This window comes from Propithecus coquereli, unplaced genomic scaffold, assembly GCF_000956105.1.
Source record: "Propithecus coquereli isolate 6110/MARCELLA unplaced genomic scaffold, Pcoq_1.0 Scaffold563, whole genome shotgun sequence".
NCBI classification, from domain to species: Eukaryota; Metazoa; Chordata; class Mammalia; order Primates; family Indriidae; genus Propithecus; species Propithecus coquereli.
The window spans coordinates 879,651-895,030 of NW_012151541.1; positions in this window are offsets into that span (position 1 = coordinate 879,651).

Below are 15,380 nucleotides of genomic sequence, written 5' to 3' on the forward strand. Positions count from 1 at the left end.
CCGGTCTCTGCCCTCCTGTGCCCTCTCTGCTTCCTGCGGCGGGACTAGAAAGGGTTAAGCTTTGTAAGGAGGGAGCCTAACGGGGGGCCAGTCCCGCACTGGCTGCAGCAGCCTTGAAAAGATCTGGCCTATTCTCCTGGGGAGGGGGTAGTTAAGGACTGGGGCTGGGGGCTGGAAGCTAATTAAGGGAATTTGAGGAGGTCTTTTGAGGCCAGGAAGCTACCCCTCCTCTACCCTGGAGTGAGGGCCATTGTGTGGGCCTTTGTAGGGCAAGAACTGGAAACTCATTACTCAGATGGCTTTAGTGCTCCTGGGGCCCGGGCAGGTGGTGGGGGATGGTGAGGGAATGTAACCTGGGGGGCCCAGGACTTCCAGGGCAGCAGTGGGGGAGGTGGTGAGAAGAGGAGTGAGGGCTCCCCAGGGGCCCCCAGCTTCTCGCTTCCTTTTGAGATTCCTGCCGCTGGACCCCCTCAACTCTGCTGTGGCCTATGGCTTTTCATTCCTATGTGATGCTGTTCCAAACTCATGTAGGGCTAAAAGCCATGGGCTACAGTGAGGGGCGTGCTCCTTCTCCGGCTGCAGCTGCACCTCCTCACAGGACCGGGTTCGGAGCCAGCCTCCAAGCGGGCACCAGGGGATGGGGCATGCAGGGCATCTGGTACCCCTGGATCTGGGGCTGGGCTGTGTGCCTTGCCCAAGTCACTGCCCCTCTGGACCTGTTCCCTCACCTGAAATGAAGACTGGGCTGGTAATTCCAGAGGGAGATTTCCCTCGGAGGAAGGAAGGAAGGAGACATTCAGGGTGTCCTGATGTCTCTGAGTCGGTTCCTTCCCCCGTGCCAAGTTACGGAGGCCTGGCTCAGGGCCAGAGATTTGGGGGCCGGAGTCAGGAGCAGTGGGCCATGAAGACTTACTTGGGCCTTTGTTCAGTGCCCCCAGGACAGCCTCCGCTTCTCTGCCTCCCTCCCTGCACTCCTCCCTTCTCTGTGGTCAGCTTGGAATCCTCAGCCTTTCTCTGTGTAAGGAGATCCCCCAGCTCTTCGGTGGCTGAAATGGGAGCACTCGGGCTGGCCACGGGGGAGAAGAGGCTCTGCAGTGAAACTAGGAAGGCAGCAGCTTCCTGTGGACAGCAGGTTGGCACCCAGGGTCCCTAGCTCCTGGTGCACTACCCTCTCCAGGAGTTTGCCTCCCTCCTTCCTTGTGTGAATGGCACCTGCCCTCCTTGCTCCCCTCCTGCCTGTCACTCAGCTTGCCTGGCTTCGTCCCCGTGCTTATTTCCATTCCTGCATTTCCTCCCCCTGCCCCTTTTAAACCTGCCTGACTCCATCCCCGCCATCCTGGAAGACTCCGACAAGTGGCGATGAAGCAGGCAGTCTGGCTGGAGTAACGGAGGCAGCACCCTCGCCCCCCAGCCCCGTTCCCCCTCTGCACTTCCAGGCCCCAGTCTGTCTAAGACAGACCACTGAAGAATCAGAGAGAGGACAATATTTGGTTTTGAGAATCAGAAAGCAAGTACCTTGGAGCCCTTAATTTCCCCAACCAACATTACGGAGTGTCTACTGTGTACCAGGCATGATTCTAACCATCTTATCTGCATCACTCATTTACTCCTCAAGACAGTCCTACCTATTATTACCCCTTTTTGCTTACGGGAGATCTGAGGCACAGGGGAGCTAAGAGACTGGCCCGAGTTCATATGGCTAGTAAGGGGAGAGCTGGAATTTGAACCCAGGTGGTGTGGTGCCAGAACCCGTGCTCTTAGCACATCAAGCTGGGTGTCGGAAGAGCCAGCACCAGTGCATGGGAAAACGGGGCAGTGCCGTACTCACACGAGGGGTTCTTCTCACAGGGTCTCTGTTGGGAGTGTGTCCATGAATTGGCCCCATGGCCCGACTCCAGTCACCCTTTGTCCAGCAGTGGCTTTCCGTTTCCAGCAGGAGCAGAGGGGCTAGGAATCAGAACAATAGGGGGAGCGAAGAGAAAGCCCAGGCCAGCTGGGTTTTTGCTGGGGCGAATCCAGGCTACTTCCCCTCCTGCCCCAGCTTAGATGGTGAAAAGAACAGGGATGAGACTCTGCCAGGGTTTCTCGCTTGCCCTCTGGGTTCTCTCGCCCAGAGATCGGGGATGGCTGGCACCTTCCTCCACGTCCCTCGTCCCTCCTTGTCCAGCTGCCCCAGGCTCAGAACGAGCCCATCCTACTCCCTCCCCTGCTCTGAGGATGTCCAGGCACTCCCGATCTCCTAATTGGGTAGTCGGGTTGGAGCAGTGCCCTCTTCCTGCCCCCTGCCACCGCGCCCCTCCCAGGAATCCTACTGTACAGTTTGCTGGGGAAGGCCCTGGCACCAGGCTGGGCCTGGGAAGAAGAAGACAGATGAACTGTTCCAGAGACTACCTCTGTAAAGCCCCAGCAAAGCAAGGCATTCTGTAGGGGCTGCAGAATGGAATTCTGTTGAGTGAATTAGGAACTGGGAGGAAAGGGAGGTGGGGTAAAAGAGGTAAGTTGCCACCAGCAGGGACACAGAGCAAGCCCATAACTCAGCAACTTGCCTGAGACAGTCCTTTCTTTCTGGGGCAGGGCCTGGGCCTGGGGTGCCTCTGGGGTTACAGAGTTGGAGTTCTTTCCATTCTTTGTCTCTTAGCCAGCACCGGTGGGGCAGGCCTGGAGAAGATAAGCAATTATATATTTTACATAATTGTTGAACCGTGTTGAAAAGGCAAGCTGGCCTCATGTCCTCTCTCCCTGGAGGACTCACAGATCAGAGGGCTGTGTCTGTCCTGTCCCCTACCTGCAGACGGCTGAAACTTAAAATATTCCCAGCAATCTAAGGCTTTTTGACAGTCCTCAGATATACCCAGCACGGGCCTCCCTTGGGAGAGTGGGCCTCTGTATAACAAAACTGAGATTCAGGTGACTCTCCCTTGTTATACTTGGTCCATTTTTAGTGGAAATGGAGTTTGACTGTTAAGCCCCATTGCCTTCAAAATATAAAGATTATTGGGAAAAAATCTCTATTGCCATCTTTAGAAGGAGGTAGCACTAAAGTTTGACCTCTGGGGTCTGTGCTGGCACTGATAGTCTGGGCCACCAGCTTCCTAGCTGCTGCTACATGTCAAGTCGATGACCCCAACCATGCTTGTGGTGACTCTTAGGGTGGGCCAGCCTCTGCCAGGCAGGACCGGGAAACCCTGGACGCAGGGCATAAGGACATGTCAAGACTATTGCTGTTCCCATCTCTCCAGAGCCCATGGCCCCCAGTAGCTCAGAACCACTGACAAATGCTCACTGCCCTTGTAGTCCAGGGAAGTGGAGGGAGCTTTTTCTCCTTCTCCATAGGTGGGCAAGCAAGAAACAAGGGGGGCTGGCCTTGCAAGCTAGGGTCTGTGGCCTCCAAGGCCATCAGAGGCAGAGAGGGCCTTGGCATATGATTCCAGGGCCTCGATAAACCAGAGGCTGGAGGTCAGTCTCAAGCAGGCCAAGAAGGAGTTAACCTTCAAGGAGAACACGGGCTTCTCCCAGACTGGAGGCCTGTGCCCAGCTTTGCTCCTGCCAACTCCGGGAAGAAATCCTGGGATCTGTAGTTTTGCCACCACCCACCCCTGGCCTGCCTGTTTATCAACACAGCCTTGTAGACTACAGTTCCCAGAAAGCTGCAGAGACTAGGCTTTGGTGGAAGGGGTGGGGTAGGAGGCTCCGTGGCGGCCAGAGGGAGAGGGAGAGGGAGGAGGTGGGGAGAGAAAACTCAATTCACCCCCTTCCTTTTTAATTCTTTCTCCTGGTGTGTCTGCTCCACCGCCCGAGCTAATCCCCCAAATCCGGTCTCCTAAGCCGCAGCTGCTTCCCTTCGCAGTGATGAATGGCTCTGGGAGGGAAGGTGAATTCATATTTTAATTACTGAGGCGCGGTGCTAAGGGAGCAGGGGAGGGGGCGGAGGGCTCAGCTTTGTTCTAGGGGCCCTGAGGGCACACCCTCCTCACTGGGTCACTTCTCTTTTGCCCTTTACCTGGGGTGGGGGGTGGCGGGGAGTGAAGGTGGGGGGTGTCTTGCTGGAAGCTCCTCTGCTTCCGCCTTAGGAAGGGATTGAGGGGAGGGGGACAAGGACAATATCTCTTTTTTGTTTGTCAGAGGATTCCTGGCATGTCCCAACACTTGTAAATATCTTCCTCCCTGCCACCCCCACTGCCGCCCACTTTGATGGAGGACCTTGCCAAAATTCTAGACACCTAGGAGTTTGTGGGCTGCACGCCTGGGGCCATGCCTTTCTCTTCATCTTAGTCTCTAGTGTGCTCCGAGTCCCCTCTTCCTGGTTCTTCCACATGTTCAAGCTGCCTCTGACCCACTGCCCCATTTTCGCCTGAGCTGCTAGGGTGGGAGGACCCGGGGGAGGGCATCTGGTATAGAGAGGAGATGTGGGGTCCGGGCCAAGGGAAGGGGTCTGTAGGAGGCTGGGGAGGATGGATGCTCTGTGGACTGGCATCTCTTCTTTGTGGCTCCCACAAAGCTGGCTGGGCAGAGGCTCTCCTGTGCCCCTAGACCCCTGACCATCTTGGACCTGAACTGGAGAAAAGCCAGCGAGGAGGATGGGGAAGAAGCCAGGGCCAACAGCTTGCAGTCAGATGCAGCCAACTGTGCGATAGCAGGAGGTTTGTCCAGTGTCCACCCGCCTCTCCTGCCTATTTTGGGTTTCTGGGGGCTGTTTTTCCATTCCTCAGTCCCTCCCGGACTGTGGGCATGAGAATGGAGGTGGCGAGTGGGAGGGGAGTTCCCACCGTGAGCACAGATGAGTGAGGAATGGACCCAGGTGCTAGACCAGACCCCCACCCCCAGAAGTAGACACAGCCAGAGGAAGGTCATCAGGACCTGACTTCCCAGGGGAATGTCCAGCTGGTGCTGCAGCACTCTGCCAAGTGTGAAGGGATAAGGACAGGGAGGAGAATCCACAGGACTCCTGCCCAGGGAAAGCAGAGGGGAGCAGAGACCACGGCCCTGGCAAAGGGGCTCCCCAGGTACCTGCTGGGGAGGATTCTGAGGGAGGAGGAGTGGGCTCATAGTGGGCAGGGACACTGAACAGGGATGGGATCCTCTGTCCCATGTCGCCACTTCAGCGGCTGGCCCAGTGATCTGCTTGCTGCAGATAGAGCCCAGGCTGCCTCCACTGCTTGGAGCTGCACCGTGCAGTGAGGACCCCGTCAGGCCCCGGCAGAGAAGAGGAAGGACAACCTGAGCACCTTAGATCCAAGAGCTCGGCAGAATAACCAGGCCCTCTTCATTATACTTCTGCCCCGAGATGCAAGGACCCAGGACAGCCCCTGGCTCAGCTCCCGACCAGCTTCATTCAACTCTCTCTTCCTCTGACGAGCAGGTTCCGGTTCCTCCTACGCCCACCCACAACCTTGCTCGGTGACAAACTGAGCAAAAAAGCCAGGATTTTCTCATCTTCTCCAAAGCAGCCCAGGGAGGAACGGTCACTTAAGGGGGAGTATTTTGCTGTTTTCAAAAAGAACAGGAACTGGAGGGGCAGTGGGGTGAAGAGGGAAGAGGATCTTTGCACCCTGGGACCAGAGCTGCACCTAGACCTGGAGGGGAGCTGTGACGCTCAGAGCTACTTGCCCTGTGCATTTTAGTTGTGTGCTCCTTCCCCAGATGAGCTTTGCTATGCCGTCGATTTCTCCCCATAGACTTTTCTGTAATCGTGGGATGCTTTGTCGATGGTAGCCTTGGCATACACCCGCAGCAAGGGAAGCCCATTCACTGCAGCTACTGATTACAAGGGAACCCACCTGCTCTCCCTCCCTTCTCCCTGATCAGGCTGGGCCTTCCAGCCCCTCAGGTTTGGGGTCTTAGTGTTGACCAACCTGAAATGAGGAATTGGAGGCCCAGAGAGAGAGAGAGCCACTTGCCCAGGATGACAAAGCATGTCAGCATCGGAGCCAAGAATAGAACCCAGGCCACCTAAGCCCCGGTGTGGATTCTTGTCTCTCTCTAGGTTTGTCAGAGGAGGGATCCAGAGATAGCTGCAGTAGATAGATCTAGAAATATAGTAGTTGTGTCTCAGCTTTGTCTATATATATCCTGGAGATTGCTCTCTGCTCACTATATATACTCCACCAGAGTGGGTGTGTAAATGGTGCTGCAAAGTGGGTTATTAAATAGCCAGCCTGCCTACCCATGCTGACTCAAGCTGGGCCTCCTGCCCATCCAGCTGGCCAGTGGCAATGCGTCGCACCTATTAATTACAGCTATTAGCTACACGACCAAGACGCGGAGAGGGTGAGGGAGGGGAGAATCCTGACAGGACCTGGCCCCACGGTGGGCACTTTGCTTGGTGGGGGCCTCTGCTCTGCCTGGAGAAACATGAAGGAAGTTTGTCCAAAGGGGCGGGGTTGGCCAGATCCGTGAAACTGCCTAGAGAGCCACCATCTGAACAGGCCAGGTTCCTCAAAAACAGTGGAGCCACTTTGCAGGTGTGCCTTGCGTGGGGGCTGGGACGTCCTGTGCAATCTCTCTTGTATGAGGGGCTGGGGAAGGGAGCTGGCTCATGCCTCCTTATCCTAAGCCCCTCCAACACAGCCTCCTGCCTTCCTCCTTCCCCCACATTCACCTGCTTGCCCCAGCGTCCTTCCTGAGAGAGAAGTGGCTCAGACCAGGCCCAGGAGGCAGGCCTGCCCTCCACGCCGGGTGCTTTCTTTTGTTCTCAGCTTCTCCGCTTGAGCTCACTTGAATGCACTTCTCCTCCCTTCAGCAACAGGCCCAGGGGCAGAGGAAGGGCAGAGGGGTGAACTGGAAGAATCTGCAGGTGGCTAAGGCTAGGGAAACCTAAATGAGCATTTGGAGAAAGATACTCTCACAGACCGAACCTGCTCTCCTCACCCCCTCCCATCCCCAGCCAGGCTGCCGCAGATGCCAGAGCGGCCCACAGCTCCTGTGCTGAGGGCTGGGTCAGCCACAGGTAGAGGGGACAACGTGCCCAGCTGGGACAAATCCAGCCTCAGCCTCTACTGCAGACTTCCTTATGTGCCGGGAAAGAAACTATGCCTTTAGCCTTTTGCACCTACCTTGCAAGCCCTTTGCCCAGCATAGGTGCTAAATAAAATAGCCTGGTGGCTAACAGAACTCTCTTTGCTGTCTGTTCTCTGCATGACAAGGACCGCGGTTTGTGTTGCTCTGAGCAGTCAAAGGAAGTGCATTATGCTCCCTGTGGATTTGCCTGAGGGTGTCAGACAACTTGGTGTCATTAAGGAAGGGAGGAATCTGTGGCTCAGTTGCAGGTGTCAAAGCAGAGGCTGTGCTGGATGAAGGAGTTTCTTCGAGCTCCACAAAATCCCGCACTTGGATCGTCGGATGTGTGACCTACAGGAGCGAGTGGAAACCCTCTCTTGAACCTGTGTAAGGTGGCACAGGCAGAGCTTATTTTGAGCCAGTTCGCTTCCTGTTCCCCATCCACGGGTGTGTGGTGACAGGCGAGGCCCAGGGTGGGAGGGGATCAAAGGAAGCAGCAACTTTCTCCGTCCTGCTCTGGACTCCGCCAGGCTCCAATTCGAGGGATGACATCAGCTCCACACAGATCGGGAAACACTGAGGTTTCAAAGAGGCTGTTGTTTGGTGGCTGACTCCTCCCCCAGCCGGTGTGAGAGACCTGGTGGGACCTGGGCAGCCTCAGGGAGTGGCAGTGACTCTCTCCAGACCTGGAGTGTTCTGAGAGCATTAACCCCAGCTTGCTTCTCTCTTCCTGCCTTCCTCCTGCCCCTCTTCCTCCCCTGCCTTTCCCTACAGATCTTCTCTGGTGAGCACCCCCCAGCCTGGCCCAGGGCATGCCCCAGTTCACTTTTGCCTGCTTCTGTGGCCTCCACGGCTTCTGCAAGATGAAGAGGAAGAAGGAGGAAGCTCACAGACAGCGGGAAACGGCAGTGTGAGCAGAACCAGGGCCCCTTCATCAGCCCCCAGCAGGTCCCATCCTGATGGTGGCCGCTTCTGGCTGGGGCTCAGAGCAGAAAGCCATGCGTGGTCTGAAGGCTTGATTTAGCTGGTGCTCTTCTCAGCCTGACTTTACCCTGAGGGCGTCAGCCTCCCGTGTGCCTCCCAGCCTCCTGCCCACACCCATTAGCTTGCAATCCTGAGACCTCCCTGGAGAGAGGCCATGCCAGCACAAGGGGAATCCCAGGACCTGCCACCGCCTTTCAGAGACTCAGAGGCCCCAGGGAGGCCAAGGAGTGCCCGGGGACTGTTCTCACAGTAACCTGTCCCGAGGGCTGTGCCACCTTGGGCTGGGAGAGCTGTTGCTAAATGGGAAACTGGCTGCTCTAGCAGAGAGACTCCAGCAGCCCAGACCCTGGGGAGGCCTCAAGCAGGTCGGCAGGTTGGCAGGGCAGAGGTGAGAGACAACCGCCCCCAAACCCAGGATGGAGACTGTCCCGGCACCCCAGGACCTGGGGCAGGAGTCTCTGCAGAACAGATCCACAGGAGCGTCCGTCCCAGCATCCTCCTGGGCCAGGTGCAACCAGGCCTGAGGTGGCCAGCCAGTCATGAGTAGGAGGGCAGAGGCCCCTGCTCGCCCCTACACACCAGAAAGCTGTCTTTCCTCCAGCCCTGGCCCTGCCCCACCCATTCCCATGACGTCTGTGCCTCCTTGGCAGCAGCACAGATGTGGGGAGGCCTGTTCCCCAGGCCCCGACCCCTCCTCAGGGACTGTCTGTCAGTGGCCGGACCGAGGGACCCGTCTCCCGGACTAAACTGTGCCCTCCCTTCATCCTCCTTTCCCCTTGCCTCACCCCTGCCTCTTCCTTCTCTCCTCGGAAGCCATGGAGGGGATGTGCGTGCATGTGGTGCCTTCAGGGGAAACTCTTGGGGTAGGGGGGCCTCTAGAACTTGCCTTGACTTTTCCTCTAGTCTCACCCCCATCAGCCTTCCCCTGCCCTCACCCCCAGCCCACTTCCAGGAGGTAGGAGGCAAACGAAAAAACATTTCCCTCCTTCCCTCCCTGCCCCATTTCGGTATAACTTGGCCTCTGTCATCGGGGCTGGGGGGCAGGCCAGTGGCAGAGACGCTCAGGCCCATCCTGTCGCGTAGGGAGGCTGCTTCCCTGCTCTTCTTCACGGGAACTGCCCGGCCCAGGAACAGAGTCAGATCCCTCCAGCACCCAGGGACCGAGCAACCCTTCAGGCAGACTAGCCGGCGACCTAGCAGAGGAGGTCAGGGCCGCAGGACAGGAGAGCGCAGCTCCCCCATCCATGGCATGTGGGCCTCTCTGGGCAACTAGGGCGGCAGGAGGCCTCCTTGGCCGCTTTGCCCAGAAACTGGGAGAAGCAAGGGCACACTCTGCACTGGCAGCCTTTGCCCGTCCAGCTCATGCCCACGCCCAGGGTCATTTCCTGAACTTTGGGCAGATTTGGTGGGATCCAGGTTGTCTTTGTGAGGCCTGAGCACAGCTAGAGTGCTCTCCTCCCATCCACCAACCCCCGCTTTGCCCCCACCTCCCAGCCCCAGCCTTCTACAATCTGTTATTTCCTTTTATATCCAAAGAATTATAAACAGAAGTCCTTCCCTCAAGGAAAGAGTAAGATTCTGCAATAGAGTTCAGTGGGGTCACAGGGACAGGAGAGAAATTCCCTGGTTCTTCGTCCTCTTGAACAGTAGAGGGCTTGGATGAGGCAGAGATGGGCAGAAAGGCGTTCAGGGGCTACCTTGATACCGGGGCCAGAGAGCCCGCCTTGAGGGCGCGTGTGTCCCTAGCGGTAGCCTGCGAGGCTGCAGTCCTAGAGAAGTCATCCTCCTGTGGTGGAGGATGAAATTGTATCCCCGGAGACTCAGAGGTGTTGGGTGTTGTGTCCTGACCACACGGGCTCACCTGGAGGGAAGGTCAGGAAAGTGGAGAACATACGCTCCCGGGAGGGGGTGACCAAGGAGAGCTTTCCCCATGTGCACATCTCAGACCCTGGCAGGCACTGCAGCTGCAGGGGTTTGGCAGTGAGCCCTTGCAGAGCTTTCTTCCCCAGGGAGAACTCTCTTGGCTCCAGAGGGATACTGGATATCTCGAGTCCTTGCTATGGGAACATGGGTAGGGTCCCAAGGTCAAAGCATTCTGAGTGGAAGTCCAGCTGGTGCCTGCAGACAGCTGTCCTTGGTCTCCAAGCTGGTAGCCCGTTCTTCACCCAGGGCCAAGGCTGGGGCCAACACTGCAGCTAAAATGGCCCGAGTAGGAGGCAGCAGCAGCTTCTAGCCAGACATACCCCACTTTCTACTGTCCCTTAGTTTCCTTCTTAGGAAAAAGGGACTTTGCTCCTCTTAGCATCTTGGGAAGTGATCTGGAGACCTGTTCCCATCTCTATGCTCTTAGGTGAGTCCAGGGGACAGGTTCAGTCCAAAAACACCGAAGCAGCCCCAGTATCCACAGACCACGCACCCTGGGCCTCCGACTTCTGGTCCAGGCTTCTGTTCCTTCTGGGCTGGGCCTGAGTCGCGTGCCTTCCCAGATGTCTGGCTGGATAATGTTGCCCTTTCTGTTTCACATTCCCTCCACTCCCTGCCTGAGTCAAGGCCACTCCAAGATCTCTCCCAAAGACTCCACCTTGAGGTGAGGGCCCTGAGCTCTTGGGGTGAGGCAGGGGTGCGTGGGTGGATGATTCTGCGGAGGAGGCCAGGCCTCTTGTTCTTGCTGCACAGCACTGAGTGCTCCTGGTAGATGGGTGGGCGGTCTCACCTCCCGGGGCCCCAGTGTTCCCCATCTATAAAGGGAGGACTCCCCCTGTCCATTTCCCCTCTCGGGCTTCAGGCCATTGAACAGAGGAGCAAGAAGTGTGAAGGCTGCTTGGGGGCCTTGTGACTTGAGTGTTGTCTGGGACCCTCGCCCATGGGACCCAAGGGGCGTCTTGTCTCAGGTTGAAACCTCTTTATTAGAATGTCATTTCCTTCTCCACTCCCAGGGAAGGGCTTTTTGAATGTAGCATATGAGTCCATAGAAATATATAGGGAGAATTGTTATTTTTACCAAAAAAAAAAAAGCAATAATTTAACTAACTGAAATATGCATGACATAGTACAGTGGGACACAGAGAGCTCTGAGCTGGCAACTAGGCCTCCTGGGTTCTAGCCCTGCTTGGAAACTAATGACTATGTGATCTTAGGCTAATCGTGTCTTATTTCTGGGGCTCAGTTTCCTAAACCATAAAGAGGGGATCACACTACTGTCCTATAAGTTCTTTTTGTCGTCCAGGGCTCTGTGAGTCTGGGAAGTTGAACCTCAGTGGGGCTCAGGGCTGTGGAACCGGAGGGGTTGCGGGTTTCCCGTGCCCTGGCGGATGCGCTCGCTCTGAGAAATGGTGGGGGGTGAGAGGGACAGCCGAGTCACCCAGAGCTTCTGCAAGAGTCCCTCCTCGGCAAGGCCAGGACTCTGCAGTGCTGCCTCTCCTGCCTCCTACCGCCAGGCCCAAGGGGAGCAAGTGTGTTGGCCTGGACTCTGACTCTGGACCGTCACAGGGGCCACTCTTGTGCACACTCTCTGTCACACACACACATCACCACCCATCATCTGCAGATACTCAAGAGATTCTAGAAGAGATGTCAAAGGCCAGTGCCCTGCCCCAGTTATGTGACCTGTGGACTTCCCTTTGCACAGCTGCTCATGTGCCCATCTCCGAGCTGATCAAACCACCCCACCTCATGCCTTGCCTTCTGCAAGGGGAAGTACCTCAGGCTGGAATCTCCCCTGTCCATAGACTGAGTGTGTGTTTTGCTCAGTGGTTTGGGATATGCTGGTCGTGGGATGGGCTGGTGACTGGATGGAGAGCCGCAGCCCCCAGCTGCCCGGAGTTCCTTGGCAAATCGCTTCCTCTCTCCCAGCCTCCTCCATACAAGGTGGCAATGAGTCCTGTCCCCTCCCCACCTCACAGGAAGGCGCCAGTGTCAGGGCACAGTGTATCAGATGTACCTAGACATGACTGGAACTTTTGGAGACAAATATTTCTCCACAACTGTGAAGATGGGCTTGCACCAGAGAAGGAAATCTCGGGGCTCCTGTGTTCGGCGAGCTGCTTGCAGGCTGGTCCAGGAAGTCATGTTCATCCTGAAGGTGGCTGCTGTGCCCAGCAGGTGATGGGCTGACAATACCCCAAGAACCAAGAACCGGAATCTATTCCCAAAGAATGAACACTCTATCCCTCTGCCACAAAAGCAAGAGCAAGAGATAGCTGTCACCACATCACCCTGCTCCCAATACAAACCCAGCTCCCGAAGTCCATGTTGCTACACAGTCAAGGACCAGGATGTCTGGCTCGTCGGAGTGAATCCTCCAGACCCCCATGCCATCCCGGGAGTGGCCAGTGCCCCGTGCGTTGGGGTTGCTGTGGTCAGTCCTGCCTCGGCTCCCTTCTCTAAATTCCCATGGGATCGGAATGACAGACCACGAAGAGGAAACAGAAACCTTGGCTCTTCACAGGGAGCCCAGGAGGTCAGGACCATCCACCCGGAGGGCGAGTGGTGGCTGTCCAGGGCATCCTTGGAAGAACTCGTTTTGCTGAGGAAGAAATCCTAAAACCAGGAGCCCCCAGACCTGGGCAACCCAGGCTCTGGCAGAAACCCCCAGGGTCTGGAGTGCAAGGGTTTTCCTGCTGGGCTGCTGGTCTCTCTCCCTTCCCTTCTGGGGCAGCCATCTCTCCTCCTTCAGCGCATTGCCGTGTTCCATCTGAGGGGCGGGAGGAAGGCAGGAGGGGGAGATGGCAGGACCCAGACAGATCCTCAGGACTCTCCCAGCCTCTGTTGCCATGGCAACACTGCTATTTTTATCCTGTTGTTCATGATGCTCAAAGCTCTGACTTTCTCTGTTCCATAGAGGCCAGGCTGGCTTCTGCCCTCATCCTTCAACACAGCACCTTCTCCCAGAGGTCCAAGGAGGGAAAAAAGTGATGGAAGAGAGGGGAACCCACTAGGTCACCCCTCAATGAGGGGGAACTGTTCGACAGGTGTTCACCTCTCAATTTTTGAGCCCTTGGTTTCCTACCTTGCTTAGGCACCCAGTTTTACATTTTCTAGGAGATCAAAGCTCCCCATGGGCTCCCTGAGAGGCTGCTCCAGAGGAAAAAGGCAGAGCTGCTGCTCAGGATGAGTTTTTCCCACACGGCGGTGTCCACGGGGGCTGCTCCCCTTCTTGGGAAAATCAGACCTGGTTCTGAAGAATGTCCTTTGGTAGAAGCCAACCCTTGGCCTCCTGAAAGGGGATAAAGAGCTAAGTTTGGTTAATTAGCAATCAGATACACTCACTGTCACTGGGGAATCTAAACCAACATTTCCCTTTCTGCTGTCTCTCCACTAAAGAACTAGGACAAGTGGCTCCATGCCTTTGTCCAGTCTTTCTGTCCAAAGCAAAATAGCATATATTCTCCAAGCTGGAAAGCAGACTCCCCACCCCACCCCTAGTTGGACAGCCATGTTTCTCTCCAGGCTCTTGAAGGCAGGGTTTAATGAAAGGCTTTGTCAGAGCTGTTTTTTCTCTGTCTCTTCTTCCTGGCTCAGCCTCTGGTCCTCTCCGTATGTCCCCACTTCCATTGCAGTGGCAGGAGACCCCTGAGAGTCAATGGTGCTAATGTTCCCCACCTATATGCTCCTCTGTAGGTTAGTGAGATTTGAACCCAGCATCTGGGGTGGTTGGGTCGGGAGTGGTGCATTTCACCTCCTCAAGACCACCATCCTGGAGACAGGTCCAGATCTTAACGCTGTAAAGTAGCAATCTATATCATGCTAAACTCCTGCATTGAGGTTCTACCTCGGGTGAACTGACTCTTGGATGGTTAATTTTCCTGGGGTGGCTGAGGCCCATTTACTAAGCCTCTGATTGGTTTCATTTTGGCTCAAGTTGCATGGTTTCCTGAATCTATGCACCTGGAGTAAGCACTTTTCTGGTTGCCACTGAAAAGCATGTGGGCATACGCTGCTCTGTTAATTGCTGTAATAAACAGGCTTTATTATATCCCTTTGCAGTAAATGAATTATGTTGTCAGGGTAGATGGGGCATCCGTGTTTATTTCACACCGTAACGCACCGCAGAAGCTAAACATTTGTTTCCACCAATTCTGCTGAGAGGAGGGAGAATAGGAACTGGGAGGAAGAGCCAGGAGTGTCGACATAAAGTGAGATGATGGGGCCGAGGACGAGGCTTTGGGAGACACCCTGAGCCCCCAGAACTCTGTGAGCCTCACTCGTGCTAGCTATAGATTGAGGGAAGAAGGCCTCCTGCCTCCTAGCATCTCAGAGAAATAGGGGGATAAAGCTGGCTGCAGGGGGGCTGGGGTGGGGTGGGGAACAGAAAAGGTGGTTTAAGACTACAATATGATCATGTAGGCCTAAAGGTGCTTGTAAGAAAAAATCAAGACCAGCCAGGTGTGGTGGCTCACGCCTGTAATCCTAGCACTCTGGGAGGCTGAGCAGGGAGGATCACTTGAGGTCAGGAGTTTGAGACCAGCCTGAGCAAGAGCGAGACCCCATCTCTACTAAAAATAGAAAGAAATTGGCTAAACAACTAAATATAGAAAAAATTAGCCGGGCATGCTGGTGCGTGCCTGTAGTCCTAGCTATTTGGGAGGCTGAGGCAGGAAGGATCGCTTGAGCCCAGGAGTTTGAGGTTGCTGTGAGCTAGGCCATGGCACTCTAGCCCAGGCAACAGAGTGAAACAAAGAAGAAAAGATAAACACCTTCAGTTGGGCTTCTCAGAACTAAAGGCTGTGTATTCACAGAACACATAGGAATTTTCAGGAGAGGATTACACAGACAGAAAAATGCTGTAAGATGGTATAACATTAACAGCAAGAATTATTATATCATGTGGTGTGTGATTACATATACATAAAGCTGTTTTTTAAAAAAGAATTTTCATGTCATAACTCGGATTGGAGGGACAGAGATTCCAATGATCTCTGAAGCAGGAATCCCTGGGAGAGGGCAGAGAGCTCAAGCTATCAGGTCTAACCCAAAGCCAGTTTCTTGCAAGGCAAGGGGTGGTTTGGGGCAGGATAAGACACAAGCATGACACAGCCAGCTGAAGTCTGGAGCAGTGGATTGACCCTCCTGAGAGGGTGGCCCCCTCTTCCGCCTGCTCAGCTGCCATGATGCCTAGCAAAAAGCTTCCACTAAGTGTTCGATGGTCTGGTGCCCCAAGCCTTTCTGCCTTCGGGAGTCAGCTGGGATGCTTGCCCCAGCCTCTCTGCTGTCTGCACCCCAGCCCTTGCCCCCTTGTGTGGGGGAATCTCTGCTGTGCACTGCTGTCACTGAATCCATTCAATCAATATTGAGTCCTGACCCTGGGCAAAGCCCTGTATGAGGAGCTGCAGGAGAAACGCAGGGAAATCCGACATTGCCCCAGCCCTGCCCTCGGGGAACTCACAATTTAATCAAAGGCA